This window comes from Diachasmimorpha longicaudata, chromosome 1, assembly GCF_034640455.1.
Source record: "Diachasmimorpha longicaudata isolate KC_UGA_2023 chromosome 1, iyDiaLong2, whole genome shotgun sequence".
Lineage (NCBI taxonomy): Eukaryota > Metazoa > Arthropoda > Insecta > Hymenoptera > Braconidae > Diachasmimorpha > Diachasmimorpha longicaudata.
In genome coordinates, this window is record NC_087225.1 from 8,125,831 (window position 1) to 8,139,881 (window position 14,051).

Genomic DNA, 14,051 nt, shown 5'->3' on the forward strand with positions numbered 1-14,051 from the left:
AAACATTTTAATTTAATCGAAATGATATTTACAAAGAAAATAAAAATAAAATTAGAAATAGAAATTGAGGGAAATTTCTAATGAAGTGCTTTCACATTCTCACTCCTATCGTTAGTCTCAGGCGATTGATAACAAATTAGATTTTTTTATCATACGTACTAGGGTATGGTTTTGTCGTTTTTTTTTAAATCATGAAAACGAGGGGCAACTTTCATTAATGATCGTATCAGTCTCTTTGCATTGTACCTGACCATCATTTTTTGAGTGAGTTGATATTGTTTGGATCTGTTTACCTGGGCTCGTTATTCATACTGAAGAGCCCCAGCACTTTGGGGTGGGTGCAGACACCCTTTTAATTCTAGGGTTGACTTTGAAATGAGAGATGCCGAATGAGGGTATAGGAAAACGGATATAGGTTCTGTGGGTACAAGTTCGAGTAACTCAGCGACTGACTGTTTACCCGAGTAATGTGTCATACGTGATGTCAAGAGTCAATATATTCCTTGAGTTAGAACTTAGTTGACTGGACAATATCACTATCGCCTGGGAAAAACAATTTCCATAATTTTGAATTGCCTAGCTTTTTATGGGAATTGATAATTTACGGGCTGGGGAATATCGTGGTCGTGATCACCTGAACCATTTCACGTTTTATCTCAAGAAAAGAACAATTCGAAGAAGAAATCCACTTAATTCCGAGAATTTTCAAGAATAAAATAGCCAGATGGCGCTCCATTGGAGTTTCCTTTTCTCCGTTTCATTTGGAAATCCTTGGGTATAACTCTCCAAATCTCTCAGTAATCACTTTCCCACACTGAAACGGGCTCGCTCAACGTGAGAGCAAAGTTCCTACACGACTGAAGAAGAAATGAAAATAAAATATTGGACTGATCCACTGAAAGGGTGCACAGGGGTAAAACCGCTTTGCTTAGTCTTTTCACTTGGCTTTGCAGTTTCCGACATGGCAATGCGCGAAAGTAATCATTAAAGGTAGCACGCAAGACGTGACTGAAATTTATTACTTACCAGTTGTTACAGTTTTCCGGTGTGCTAAACCCCTCGGGTATCCCACACTTCCTTCATTTTTATTAGTGAGATCTTTATTTTGAAATTTTAACCATCAAACGTGAAATTCCAATCTTCATTGAAACTATTAAACACTTTATCCCTCATTTTCCAGGGTAACAAAAACCTGGAATTTTCCAATCAACGGTTTCCTGGGAAATTTTCCAATAATTTCAACTGTAAACAAGTTCTATAGCGGCATAAAATGTTTTAAATTCAGTCTCGATGATCTATAAAAAATCGCCTTGATTATTACCCAAATTCAAATCTCGATCAGTGGGAGCATGAGACTTGACAACACGGGGTAGATAGTACACTATTTTCTCAGAGAATTTTAACGTTAAACGATTGAAAAAATATCGGCAGGCAATGATATTCAGGAAAACCAGTCAAAAAACATAAAATTGTCGAATGTGAAATGTCAGCTTGCGCACGAAGAGAAAAAGTCTTTCTAAATTACCCGCTTGTTCCGTAATTTGCCAATCAAAACAGTATTCAGTAAAAATTACTGAACTATTACGCATTTTTTCACTGAACGTTCCCTACTTTTTCCTGAAATTTCCCTGAAAAAGTTCGGAACTTTTCCGTAATTGTTACCAAATATTGTTTTGAGTGGCGCATTATGGAACACGTACATCATTTCTCAAGAATTTTTCTCTCCGGGCATTGATCGAGATTTGAATTTTGCGAATAATCCACGAAATACTCCCCTACTTGAAAACTAATCGGGAATTTCCCTCAAGTTAGTCTGCTTGGCATAATTTGCATGTAGTTTAGATGCTGCCACACAGCACACACATGTTACTAAGCAACATAACTTTCAGGAAATACTCGATAAATTTCAAGCACTCGGAGTTTTACAACTAATTATTCTCCCCGTCGGAATAGCAATCAATAGAAGTGCGACATATGACAAAAGGGGAAGGGGATGGACGACGAATACTCCAGATATTTTTTGAATATTCCCCAGGTCCTTGCTAGCGGACGCAATCATTTTATAAACAATTCACAGATTCTGTTGAAACTTCAAACCCGCCAGACTTCCCACAGGATGGAATGGATAATTTGATAAAAACGCCGGGGATACTCTAGCCAATGTCCCAAATAGTTTATCCACTTCGATTTCCTCTGATTCGATTAAAATTTAGTTTGACCGATGCGATCGGGAAATATTCCATAATTTTGAAGCTCGTGACGTATCACCACTGACAATATCATGAGTAACCTATTGAGACACGTGAAATAATCCCTTCCTCTTACACCATTACGGAATAAAATGACGGAACGTGTTACAGTGATTATGCCTCAAGGTTTATGTATGAGGATCACGAGAAGAGACTGAAGAAAGACATCAGGAGGAATGTGACCGTCATAAAAGTCAAGTGAAGAAGAGGAAGAATAGAAGGAAAAGCAAAGTATGATTGTACCAATAAATCTTCATACAACTGTTTCTCCAGGGAGAGAAGGGCCCAACAGGCTTGTTCACCCCTAATGTAGAGCATTAATTTGACAGGATAAATACGTTACTGTCTGGCCTTTGAAGGACGACAAGCAGTTGAATAAAAATATTCCTCGGTTACAATTGAATTCAATGAGATAACTAATTACCCTCAATTTGAATTATTCGCACTATGAGAATTCATTCTATCCTTTTCTTCACGGTACCAAGTATATTTTGTGGAGTCAGGGTGTGATCTAGAGAACCACTTGGAATTAAAATTTATTCGATTGATGTCACATGTGAAAATTAGTCTCTAGGATCAAGTCAAACACGAGGATACTCGCCAACCTTTGAGAGGTGATATTTACGAATTCACTTTCATCGTTGAGTTTTTGTCAGATGCAAATTCTCTACAGGATTCAATATCCTGCTGGGTAAAGAGACATCTTTCGTACTCCTTGAAGCCGTCTGACGTGTAAAATAGAAATCCACAGACGCGTTTGAAATATTTTCTCAATTACGGGAGTTTGGAAGAAATAGGAATATCAATAAAACTCAACATCCACTTTTATTACCAGAAAATTATCGTTCATTTCATCATTGCATTTGAAATATTCCTCGTACTTCAGTAAATTATTTTCTCAATTTTCCTTTGATGCTAACCACGAGGTATATGGTGCCAGAATATTCCGAGTATTTATGTATTCAAGTGTATTTTTCAAGAGCCAAAGCACAAAGTGGGAATTTCAGAGAGTAATAACATCTTTCCAGAAACGCTGATTGCGAAAATTTTACTTGATTGTAACTCCATCAAATAGTTGTTAATTCCAGGTAACTTCTGGTACTGTAGCCAATTCCTGGAACTAATTGTATCGACGTTCTTCCACTTAAGTTGCTTACAATTCAGTGCAGGTTCGAAATAGCAGGTGAGCACAGGCTTTCATGGTGTATGTTGATCACATACATTTCGTGCAAAGTGCGTATACCTGTAGCACACGACCAGTCACGTACTTCCAGCGTAATGATACCCCCAGTCTCCATCATTCGACACTTGGATTTAAAACTCTGTTGGTTATTTTTTTTTTATTTCGTTCGTCAGAGGAGTTAGAGGGAGAGACTTTTACTTATTTTATGGATATTGGACGATCTGGTGTAAATGGGGGAGGCGATTAAGCGCGTGGGGGGATGAGGTTTGCAGACTTTTTGTTAGAATATCGTGCGTTCTGGAAGGTCGATACCCGCTTTTATGAATGGTCTATCTTTAAAACGATATAAAACTCTGAACGATCCTGGTAGCTTGATGGCTGGTATATAACTGATTGAACTCTGCTATGGAGGGTTATGTTAGGCTGTTGGAGTGGCCTATGGAGCAGGTGCTTATAAATACCATTTTAATTTTCAATATTTTTTAAGAGCCTGTAAAAAAACCATTAAACCTTTGTATAAAAATATTTCACCATCACTAGGATTCTTCGTCTAGTAATAATCATCACATGATAAATTTTATGACGATTTGTCGCGTTGAGTTTTTGATTGTGAATGGAGGCATTCTAATTGTTAAAATTCAGTTTTCAATTTTTGTGACAATAGTCATTCTGTGGTGGAGATTATTCTGCTGAATATAATGCAATAAATAATTGATTTCCCATGATACCATGTGTAAAATGTCTGTTCAAAATCATACTTGTAATTTATGTATGCAATGGGAACGATATCTTCCACTTGTTTTAATTCCTGGTGGTTCGATAAAAAATACTCCATGCAGAATACAAGGGATTCTTCTCTTAAATACCCACGTACAGCGTGGATCGTTCATTTTCTTTACGCCCACTAAATTGACACTGGGAGTAGGGCAATGTTCCCATACAAGTGCACTTTGAACTAATTGACGAAGGGAGCTTGAGTTGAGTTTCAAACGGCGTCTTAGTGTCCTAGACTGTGTAGGCGTTATTGCAAGTGGTATGATATCGCAACCTTAGAGTAACTTCGAATCTGTCTGATTGACAAGTTCATCAGATTGGCTCGGTCTATTGACTAACAAAATTACAAGAAAGTAATATTCAGCTTTGACGAACTTTTGAGGTCACTCCTTGGATCATATTTATGATAATTCACATTGAAGAATGGATGTCTGAATTTCACATACCTTTTCACATTTTCCATAGTGAAAGAGGAATTCGGTGAACGTTTGCGAATCAATCCGGCTAAATCTGCTCTTTTAATCCGCTTACATGAAATAAATATTCGTCGGAGTTAACTGTAAGTCTTGTTAATCCAATAAAATACAGTTTCCCACGCAGTTGGAGGTACACAACGGTTTTGTTGATGCAAGTGAACATTCGGTGATTGTTACCGAATTTCAATTGATAAAACACGTCACCTGGTTCACATCCACGATTCGAGTTCTTATCCTCAATTTTCTCACATTCTCCCATCACGTTTTTTATGCGATATATCGCACGATTCAGGGGGGTTGTCTTTGTGATCTCTATAACCCCTGCGTGTAACCTCCGTAAAAATTTTATTCTCTTCAACTAACCATTCAATAACAATTACCGAACCTCGTTAACATCAACTGAATTTTTCTGCCGGTGTAAAAGTGATATTTCTCTCCATTTCAAATTTTGGATTTTGCTGCTGTTAATTGTTATCGATATGCATAGATTGCATTTTTAAATGGAAATATTTTTCAAGCCCTTGATTTTTAAATTTAAATGCAAACCTAACCGCGGTCAATTAATAACTTAACATTATTAGAGGATGACCGCATGGCTAATCCATCAGTCTGATCAAAGCCGGGCATATACCACTTAGGCTGACTGCGACGTAGGCGCAGCTCTCGCGCAGGCACACAAACACAGTTCACCCCTGTGCTTTGCGTGTAAACAACCACGTCTATGATCGACTCTGATACAACAATACCGTATCGATTCCCATTCCATCAAAGCAGACATTTCATCCCTTATTTTATCGATATCATCTCCCCTCCATTAATTTATAAGTTTCGAAAATTAGTAAATCAAATAATTTGGGAAGGGTAATCTTCAGAAGATGTTACGAGTTTCCATCTCGAAAACTAGCACTTGAAGAATATTTTCACATAAAAGAAACACCGTGTAGAACTTCATCGACAAAATTCACTGTTCGAAACTTGTAAAAAAGAAAAAAAATAACGTCTGAAGTTATAAATGTTTGATGTTATAACCTCGATAATGACGATAAACTTTAGTTTCCTGATCACGTAGGCGGAAGTGCCTTTCGATAATTTTCCTCCTTGTTTCTTGGGAAGCCTCACATCTGGCTAGAGATAACAGGAAATATTAGAGTGGAGTAGTGTCCATCATAGAAGGGCTGAGACGTCTTTTCTTGGTGTATTCTCATGCGTGCGTCACGATCGCAACCCCCGCATACACAATATACAATCGCCAATCAGTGTTCTTGGAATCTTGGAAAATTCGGTGATAAACCGGATAAATCCGGTTTATGAGTAACAACTGTTTGTAGGGATGTTAATGTAATTAACTAATTGGACTTCACTTCTTCATTAAAAAATGAAAGAGTAATATGATAGTCAACATTTAGAGAAACAAAATGGCATGAAAAATTTGCAAATCGTGTGAATGTTTATGACGTGTGCAGTGGTAGATTTTTTTCTAAATTTTCCCTGTTATTTTCGTGATTCTGACTTGTCACGACGCGAAGTAGCGAAAATTTCTGTGTTAACTGGTGAAAAGTGCAACGAGTAATCGGGTAGTTGATCATCTTCATTTCTTGGAATCCGCTTTCTCTGTCGACGATGAAATTGGCCGGATGATAAGTCGTCGGGACAGCTAAGGAAATGTACCATCTAAAGAAAATTCTTACAGACGCGACCGGACAAAAAGGAAAATTGTCTTTATCATCAAGCTTTTCTCGAAAGCTCGTCAACTTTTTTTTTGCAACTTCCAATTTAAAAGAATTGTTTTCAAAACAATGTCGTCATCTACGAATAGATCTTCATCTTTTCATTCCATTCCATTATGCAGATAGAACCGCTGAATTAAACTCTAATCTACTCGAATAATTTCATTTAAAATAAATAACACGTTCTAGATCAACAATTATCACCCTCGATAAAATTCGTGGAAAAGTTTGTTGGTGGAATTCTCATCCCCATTTTCTTATCCCCTTTGGAGCATATAAATTTTCGTGCTCCACTGGCGACCTAAAAAGGACAGAGAGAGGAGCGGAATAGGAGGAAGTGGTCTCGTGGCGAAAGCCTTGGGATCCACCGACTCACCAACTTTTATGAAATTTACCTCGGTCCTCTCTAAATCGACCCCGATGTTCAATATATACATCATCACATATCTCGTTATTTTTTTTTCATTTTCCCTTCGTTTTCTTTTTCGTTCATCCGGAAGAGAAAAAAGATAAAGGGCAGTATAGGGTCGTCGAGACATGGATTCTCGAATTCACAGGGATGAAGAGAACATCTTTTCTGAAGAAATTGATTTTTTGAAAAATTTTCTTATTTCTTTGTGCAAGCTTTACGGTAGAATTGCGTCGTATTTTTTATTTTATTTTGACCGCCTTATTATTTTCACACTAGTAGAGAAATCACCAGGGAGAAATGAGTCATTTTTACATTTATTAAATTCCAGTAATAAAACTACTAAGAAATTAGTCAAAATTTCAAGTAAAATCGCAATTTTTTAATCACAGAAAAGTAAAAAAATCCACAATATGTACTGGGACATACCCTTGCATTTTTCCGGCAACTTCTCCGGTATTTATGCGAGAATCTTTCCACATTTCGGAAATTTTTAGTTAATGTTCATGTTCCCCCGGTTTATCCTACGATATTATGATTTTTTAAAGGCAGAATTTCTCGAAATTTCCGTAGAATTATAACTTATTAGAAATTTGTTGTGAAAGTTCACGGAAGACATTGAAATAATTGCATTCCACTTGAATAAATCGATAGATGAACTCAAAGTTGGAAAACATCGATGATAAACTCATACTCCTTTGGTGCACCTGACTAAGTTAACGTATTATTTTCTATACATTTGTATTCACCCCCTCGACGTACATTATAACCCAGAAAACTTTTTCTCGTAAATGGTCCAACTTTTACTCTTCCGTTGTGTCGTGCACTACGACATGTAGCCTTTCCCGTTTATCTTTTTTCTCTCCTCCTTTTATATTCCCATTCTCTCGAGCGAATGGGCCCAAGAGAGAAAAAATAATAATGTGCTAAATGGACTTCATCAGTGTCACTGTACAAACGTCCCGTAAATTTTTTCAGCCCCATATCTTCCATTTTAATCACGCGGTGTTTGAAAAAAAAAATTAAAATTTTACATATGAATATTAAACTTAGTTCTCAACTCCAGAAATTTCAATTTCATGCATTTTACATCAATTCTGACTGTAGTTTTTCAAAATATATCGTTTTCTCTCTGTAGAACTGTCAACTTTGAACTGGAATTTCTGATGAAATTATTCAACAATATGTACGTGACATTTTACGATGGGAAAATCGAGGTACTCGTCAATTGAAATTCAATCAATCTCATTACTGTATGCAGGTAATGGTATTATAATTAATGTTTTATGCCAATATCGAGTGGTTGAATTCCCCCATTTCGAGTAATAACGTGAGTTTTTGCACAAGTGGCGGTTACACACGAAACCCCCTCTTCCCCTTCCCTCGTTTATTCCGGTATATTACATTTCTTCCTGCGTCACGAGCCGATAATCATCAATTATTACCATTTCCTACACCGTACGATGTAATCACATTTCCGAGAAATTTCAAGGAGAGATAAAAATGGATTATATATCATATTTTGTTTAGTGCGAAGGCATTGCGAGGCATTGCTCAATCCCCTTACATTTTTTCGGATGCTCAGCAATTTGCTGGTAGTCTGTACCTTCTTCGAGGATCCTCAGGGACAATTTACCAATCTTTATGGTGCTTTTTAAGAGCTTAGATGCCCGATTGTGAAATGTTGTTCGAGATAAATTGAACTAGGGGATTCTATATCTTTGTCCATTTTATAGCCACGAGGCACATTAAAATGAATGAACGGTAAATAAAAATAATTTTTCCCATAATCGAATACTTGAAAAATGGCCGAGGTTATTGCTTCATTTGTTCATGTATCACCAGGCTTTGGGATCAGAATGGTGCTCCTCATCTTTTATTGACAATTGATTGGAAAACTGAACTTTTCTTCAATGCGCCAAAAATGTTCTTCTCATTTTATTATTTTTGTTATCAATAATAGTGAGATTTATGTCTAAAAAAGTTGGACAGAAACTTTAAAAAAATTACAATAGATTGTTAAAAGGTAAGCTTTTATAGCGAAAGCCCTACCAATGAAAAACAAAGGAAACAGAATTTCCGCCAATTTATCGCCATTTCATTCCCAACTTCCAATAATACTCTCTCGAAAAAGCATAAGGAAAAATTGGATACGTGCCACACGTGTACTCTGAAAGTCATTAATTGCCCGTAAGTCCATACTCGGTGCAATAGCCGGGAGAGAGTCGAGTGTGTGGGCGTGCATCCAACACATACGAATGAATAACCTCCAAGAAAGTACTTGGCTCTAGTTGGAGAATCGTCGGCGTGACTTAACCGACTTGAAAAAAAAAAAAAATGTAATGATAGTGCGCCCGTTTGTCCTCCTCCCGATGGCTTCATCTCGTCCTTGCAGCCGGTGATTTTCATTTCCGTCGGGCAACTGTTGTAAATTTTCACTGCCCTCACTCCATTGTATACGTCCGACGTAGAGCTGTAAAAAAACCCCAACTCTGCCAATGTTTGATTTTACGATTGTGGTATAGTGAGGCCGATTTTTTGTCTCTTTTTCATCGGCTTTTACTTTCGGTTAAATCTCACGATAAACCGAAGGGAAAATCGCCCAGACGGTAGAGGAAGAATTTCTCCGAAGTACTTTTTCATTTCTATCAGAAAATTCGTCGCTTAAGAATTAATATTCTCGGAATTTTATATTTCTCCGAGAGATAGGGGTGGTTGGCTCCCACCAATAAAATCAATGCCCAAATCCATTCATCGAAATGTTTATCTTTTTAGCGCTAAAAATTTCAATAGAAATTTTTTTTTTAATCGAAAAATTTCCTCCTGAAGTTTGTCAAGTCACGTACTTTTGTGTGGCAAATACCAAAATATAAGAATCCATTTTTATTCTTTTATTATTCATGGATATCTTTTATTTGATAATTTTTCTCTTCTATTATGATCAATAGTGAAATATATTGAAAGGCGCATATCGATCATGAATTAATCCCGCCTATAACTTCAATCAATCTTCACTGGCGCTCACAAACATCTCGCCAGTTGACTCCATTCATCAAGGGGTATGTCCACTGTGTGATACATTAATCACACGACAAATTTTTTTTCCTTTTCTAATTTTGTGTTTGCTATATCACGTTTTTCTCTCCGTCTCGGCATCGCGCGTGCGGTTCAATGCAAGCGGATGGAGAATGGAGCGGGGAGGAGACTGTAAGGTGGGAAAAAAAAGGGAAATGAAAAAAAAAAAGTAGTAAGAAAGGATCTGCCACCTGAGGGACGTAAATGAACGGATAGAGACTCATAAAGAGGGTGGAAAGGGAAGTGAAAACGAATGGGGGAGTAAAGGGAAGGAGAGAAGGTTAATAGTTGCGGCTCTCCACAGTGTGCATTGTCATTGCTTTTCTCAACGATCCCTTTCACGTTTAGAAAAATTACTGAAGAGAGAAAGTGACGTTCAAATGAGAGAGCGTGCAACATGTACCTCATAATGATCTCGCGATGCTGACGTTTTTCCAAATGAAACATTTTTTTTAGTCTCGTATTTTTCAAAATATGATGGAGTGAGCGATTATGAAAAATTTTGAGTTTCGTACGATATGTGGACGTGATGGACGAAATGTGGAGGTGATTGCCTTCTGAAAAAATCTCAAAGTTTTCGAACTTCTTCAGTTTCAACACATATTATCGTTCCCTCTGGCCATGACTTCGAGATAATTTATCTTGTCACGGCCTCCACTTATTCCGATTTTTCCTTCGGACTAGAAATGTTGCAATCGTTCAAACTACATTTTTGAATTTTTGTACGAGATTAGTCAATTATGGTCCAAAAGGTCCGAAGCTTCACCTATTTAAACAATTATTTGGATACATATTGCTAATCTACTTGTGAAAATTATTCTCGTATAAGTATCACAAGAATATTTTCCCATTTCTTTATGTCTGACCTCGATTTCAGTCACACCCAGCAGGGTGGACCCACAATAACCCCAATATATTTTTACAATACAGACCCTATCGTGTAATCACATATCTCCCCGGCGCCGGCCTAGTCTTTATCCCACCACCAACAACACTTACATCGTCGTACACAGCGAATCTATAGCGCTCCTAATATTGGCCGCGCCTGTTAGGTTGGCACATCCACCCTAGGCAGTTTCGATCTCGCCCACCTGGGAAGTGAGAAAAAGTAGAAACCCTGACGAGATAAATTGTCTTGAAGTCGTGACAGGTGAAGGCGATACTATTATTTTCGCGCAAAACCATTCTTCCAAGGCGAAGTCTCGTCTGACTCGTGGGCAGTCCTAGAAACTCATAAATTATTCATCGAATAGACGAGACTACCCTAGATATCCTCACCTCGTAATCCGCAATTATTCATCACCCTCATCATATTTATTTTTTCCAATTAATTATTCGCAAACCTCTAATTAAATTCCCAGACAATTGACGATTTGAATTTCTACAAAGGAAAATATTTTCCTCAACTGATAACAAGACAATAAAACTTTAATGAGCAAAAAGGGAGAGTTCAAGTTTCTTCTTCGTGAGATCACCTCAAACCTGCCGGAAGAAGTAAAGTGGCAGACGTTGTTAGTAGCATCGACTATCTTCTATAAAAACGTTGCTAAGATCTCCAACGAATACTTCCACTTGAATCAACTTAAATCTCAAAAGCCTTCACTCTCAGTGGCTCCAGCGAGGGCGGTCAGGAACTATCAAATTTCTTCTCTAGTGGAGTATCTCTTCTTTGACTTTTAGTGTAACTCCTCTTTTGACGAAAAACCACATCCTCATACGAAATTTCACCATTGCATGACGTATTTATGCCACACTGCTGGCCGTAGGCTCGTCCGGCCTTTGTAAATTGCATATCGTGCAGCACTGCACATTCATATGCAGATTCTTAACGAGTGAACGCTAACCTCTCTGCAGCGCAAGGCAATTTGTGATGCAATTAATCACAGGTTCTGTGACTAATGGCAGAGAGAATGCATACATGCAATTATGGTGTCAAACTATCAAAATGTTTTCTCGTGTATTTGTACACTTGCCTTTTCGTAACACGATGTGCTATTCTTCTATTTCATCCAAAAGTTGTCAAACAACTGTAATATTCTTATTATGGAGGGTGAAAGAAAACTCACAAACGAGCTCGCAATGAATTTAAAACTTTTTTCAAAGAAACATTTTACCCCAGTCGTCAGAAAATTTATCACCAACACAACAGTCAAAATTATAAATTATAGGAGTAATAATTAAAGTGACTAGTAAAGTCAAGCGAGACCAATCGATTTTGATTATTGATCAGCTTTCAATGAGTCCCTCAGGGTTCAACGAGAACGCCAACATTATTATTACAACAAATATAATTCATGAGATCAAGACGTCATTTGATAATTTAGTAAAGCGTCACCTAACATCTGGTATACAATAATCGATGAATAATGGAATTGATTTGATAATTGTGTGACTGGATAAGAAAAAAATTAAATGTTAATTAGAATTTTTGGGTTTAGAAATTTTTCTAGAAAATTGCTCTCCGTTCATACGAGATATTTCTTTCGTATGTTGGTTAACTTTCAATCCTCATTAATTGGTACGAAAAGTTTGCCCAATTTCGAGAGAATCTCCTTCAATTTTGATCAAAAACATTTAACAGGAGGATTCCCAAGCCCAACAACAGTGGAATCCTTATGAATACCCTGAGCAAAGAGCAAGCAGTTATGTACTTTCTCTAGTGCTCAGTGGCCTATCCTAGGTGCAAATTTCAACCCCATCCTCCTGACAATGTGGAACCCGTTGGTAGAAACTACAGCTATTATTACGACGTTTCGCCCGTGGTTTTGTCCATGAATTATGCTTCCCGCGACAACTGCAATAAAGCACAGACATGCCAAGGACAAGGGGATGTACAGTCACTGGTAAAAATTCAGTTATAAATTCTGGAGTTATTTCAAGGAAGGTGCAACAACAATGAGAGCTGAGGTAAAGTGAATTATCAAAAAGTTGGAAGGAAAAGCGATTACTATCGCCCTCTCCTCTCAATTTTTTAAAGGAACACACAGCACTTATTCAGCGTTCGTTGATCTTGTTCCAGATAAATGTTTCTCCCTCGAAAGATATTTATCATAAAATTGGGATATCAAATTGCTTGACATAAAATATTGAACTAAACTTCAGAGAAAGGATATTTTAGTGAGAAAAATAACAGGGTTGGCTATCATTAGTTATGATTGATTCTCGACTGTCTGTATTCTTCGGGAAAAAAAAACTGTCACTGATATTCTTAAAAACGATGAATCGTTATCACTGTGAGCGCCCAGGTGGCCAAAGGACCTCTAAGAAAGGGGGATAGCACGACAGAGCGATGAACTTCCACATGAATGACCCAAGCAAGACCTCCAAAAGAACCGCAAATTTTAGAGGACAATGTCTCCTCTGAATGCTTCACATTCTTTTATTCAATCGTAGAACCGAACGACCCGAATTTATTTAAATTTCCTTTTGTCACAATAAGAACACACATTCATTACGAGGTATTTGCCTGCAATGACGTTCAGGAGACACTAAAACTCGGGAAATGCGATAAGATATTTCTTGACTGATTCAGTTCAACATTTATCATCACTTGCTTGACGATATGCTCAAGATGAAGGAGTTGAAGGACTCCATTATTGACATCGCTCTGACAACAGGGCTACCTGCCACGCACACTCCATTATCACAATTTAATTGTGTTAGTACATACATTTGTTACTGTTCTGGGTCAATTTCAGTTGAGGAGAAATTTCCCGCTGCTACTTCCATTTTATAATGAATCATTTCAATTCATCAAGGAAATCACATAGTTATTGTATATTCATAGAAGAATAAAAGCTCCTGAATTACCATTTTCTTTTTTTAATTATGAGGGTAAAAAGGATTGGCTCCATTCTTTCCGATCAAACTAGCTTTCAATAGACCCGAATGGGAAAAGAAGAAAAACTGTAATTAAATGAATCCCATGGTGAAACCAAGGCTTTCATTTCACGTCAATCAAGCAAATGAAAAAAAAAATTGAAAAGAGAAAAGAAACGCAATTTGTATTCATTCCGTGATTGAATTTCTCAGGATGTAAATTAATTTCACTACACAAGTTCTATGTTGATTGTACTGCGGAAAGGGATGGGGGTAGATATTTGGAAATCAGCTGAATAAGAGAGGTTTTGGGGGTAAGACAATGGAGGCACGGGACAA

At 37.3% G+C, this 14,051-nt stretch overlaps 1 protein-coding gene across 3 annotated transcripts in view; it reads left to right on the forward strand.

Annotated features, from left to right (window-relative positions):
• The window catches only part of LOC135169410 (tachykinin-like peptides receptor 99D), a 77,083-nt gene that overhangs the window by 30,123 nt on the left and 32,909 nt on the right, over positions 1–14,051 (forward strand). The window lies entirely within an intron of this gene.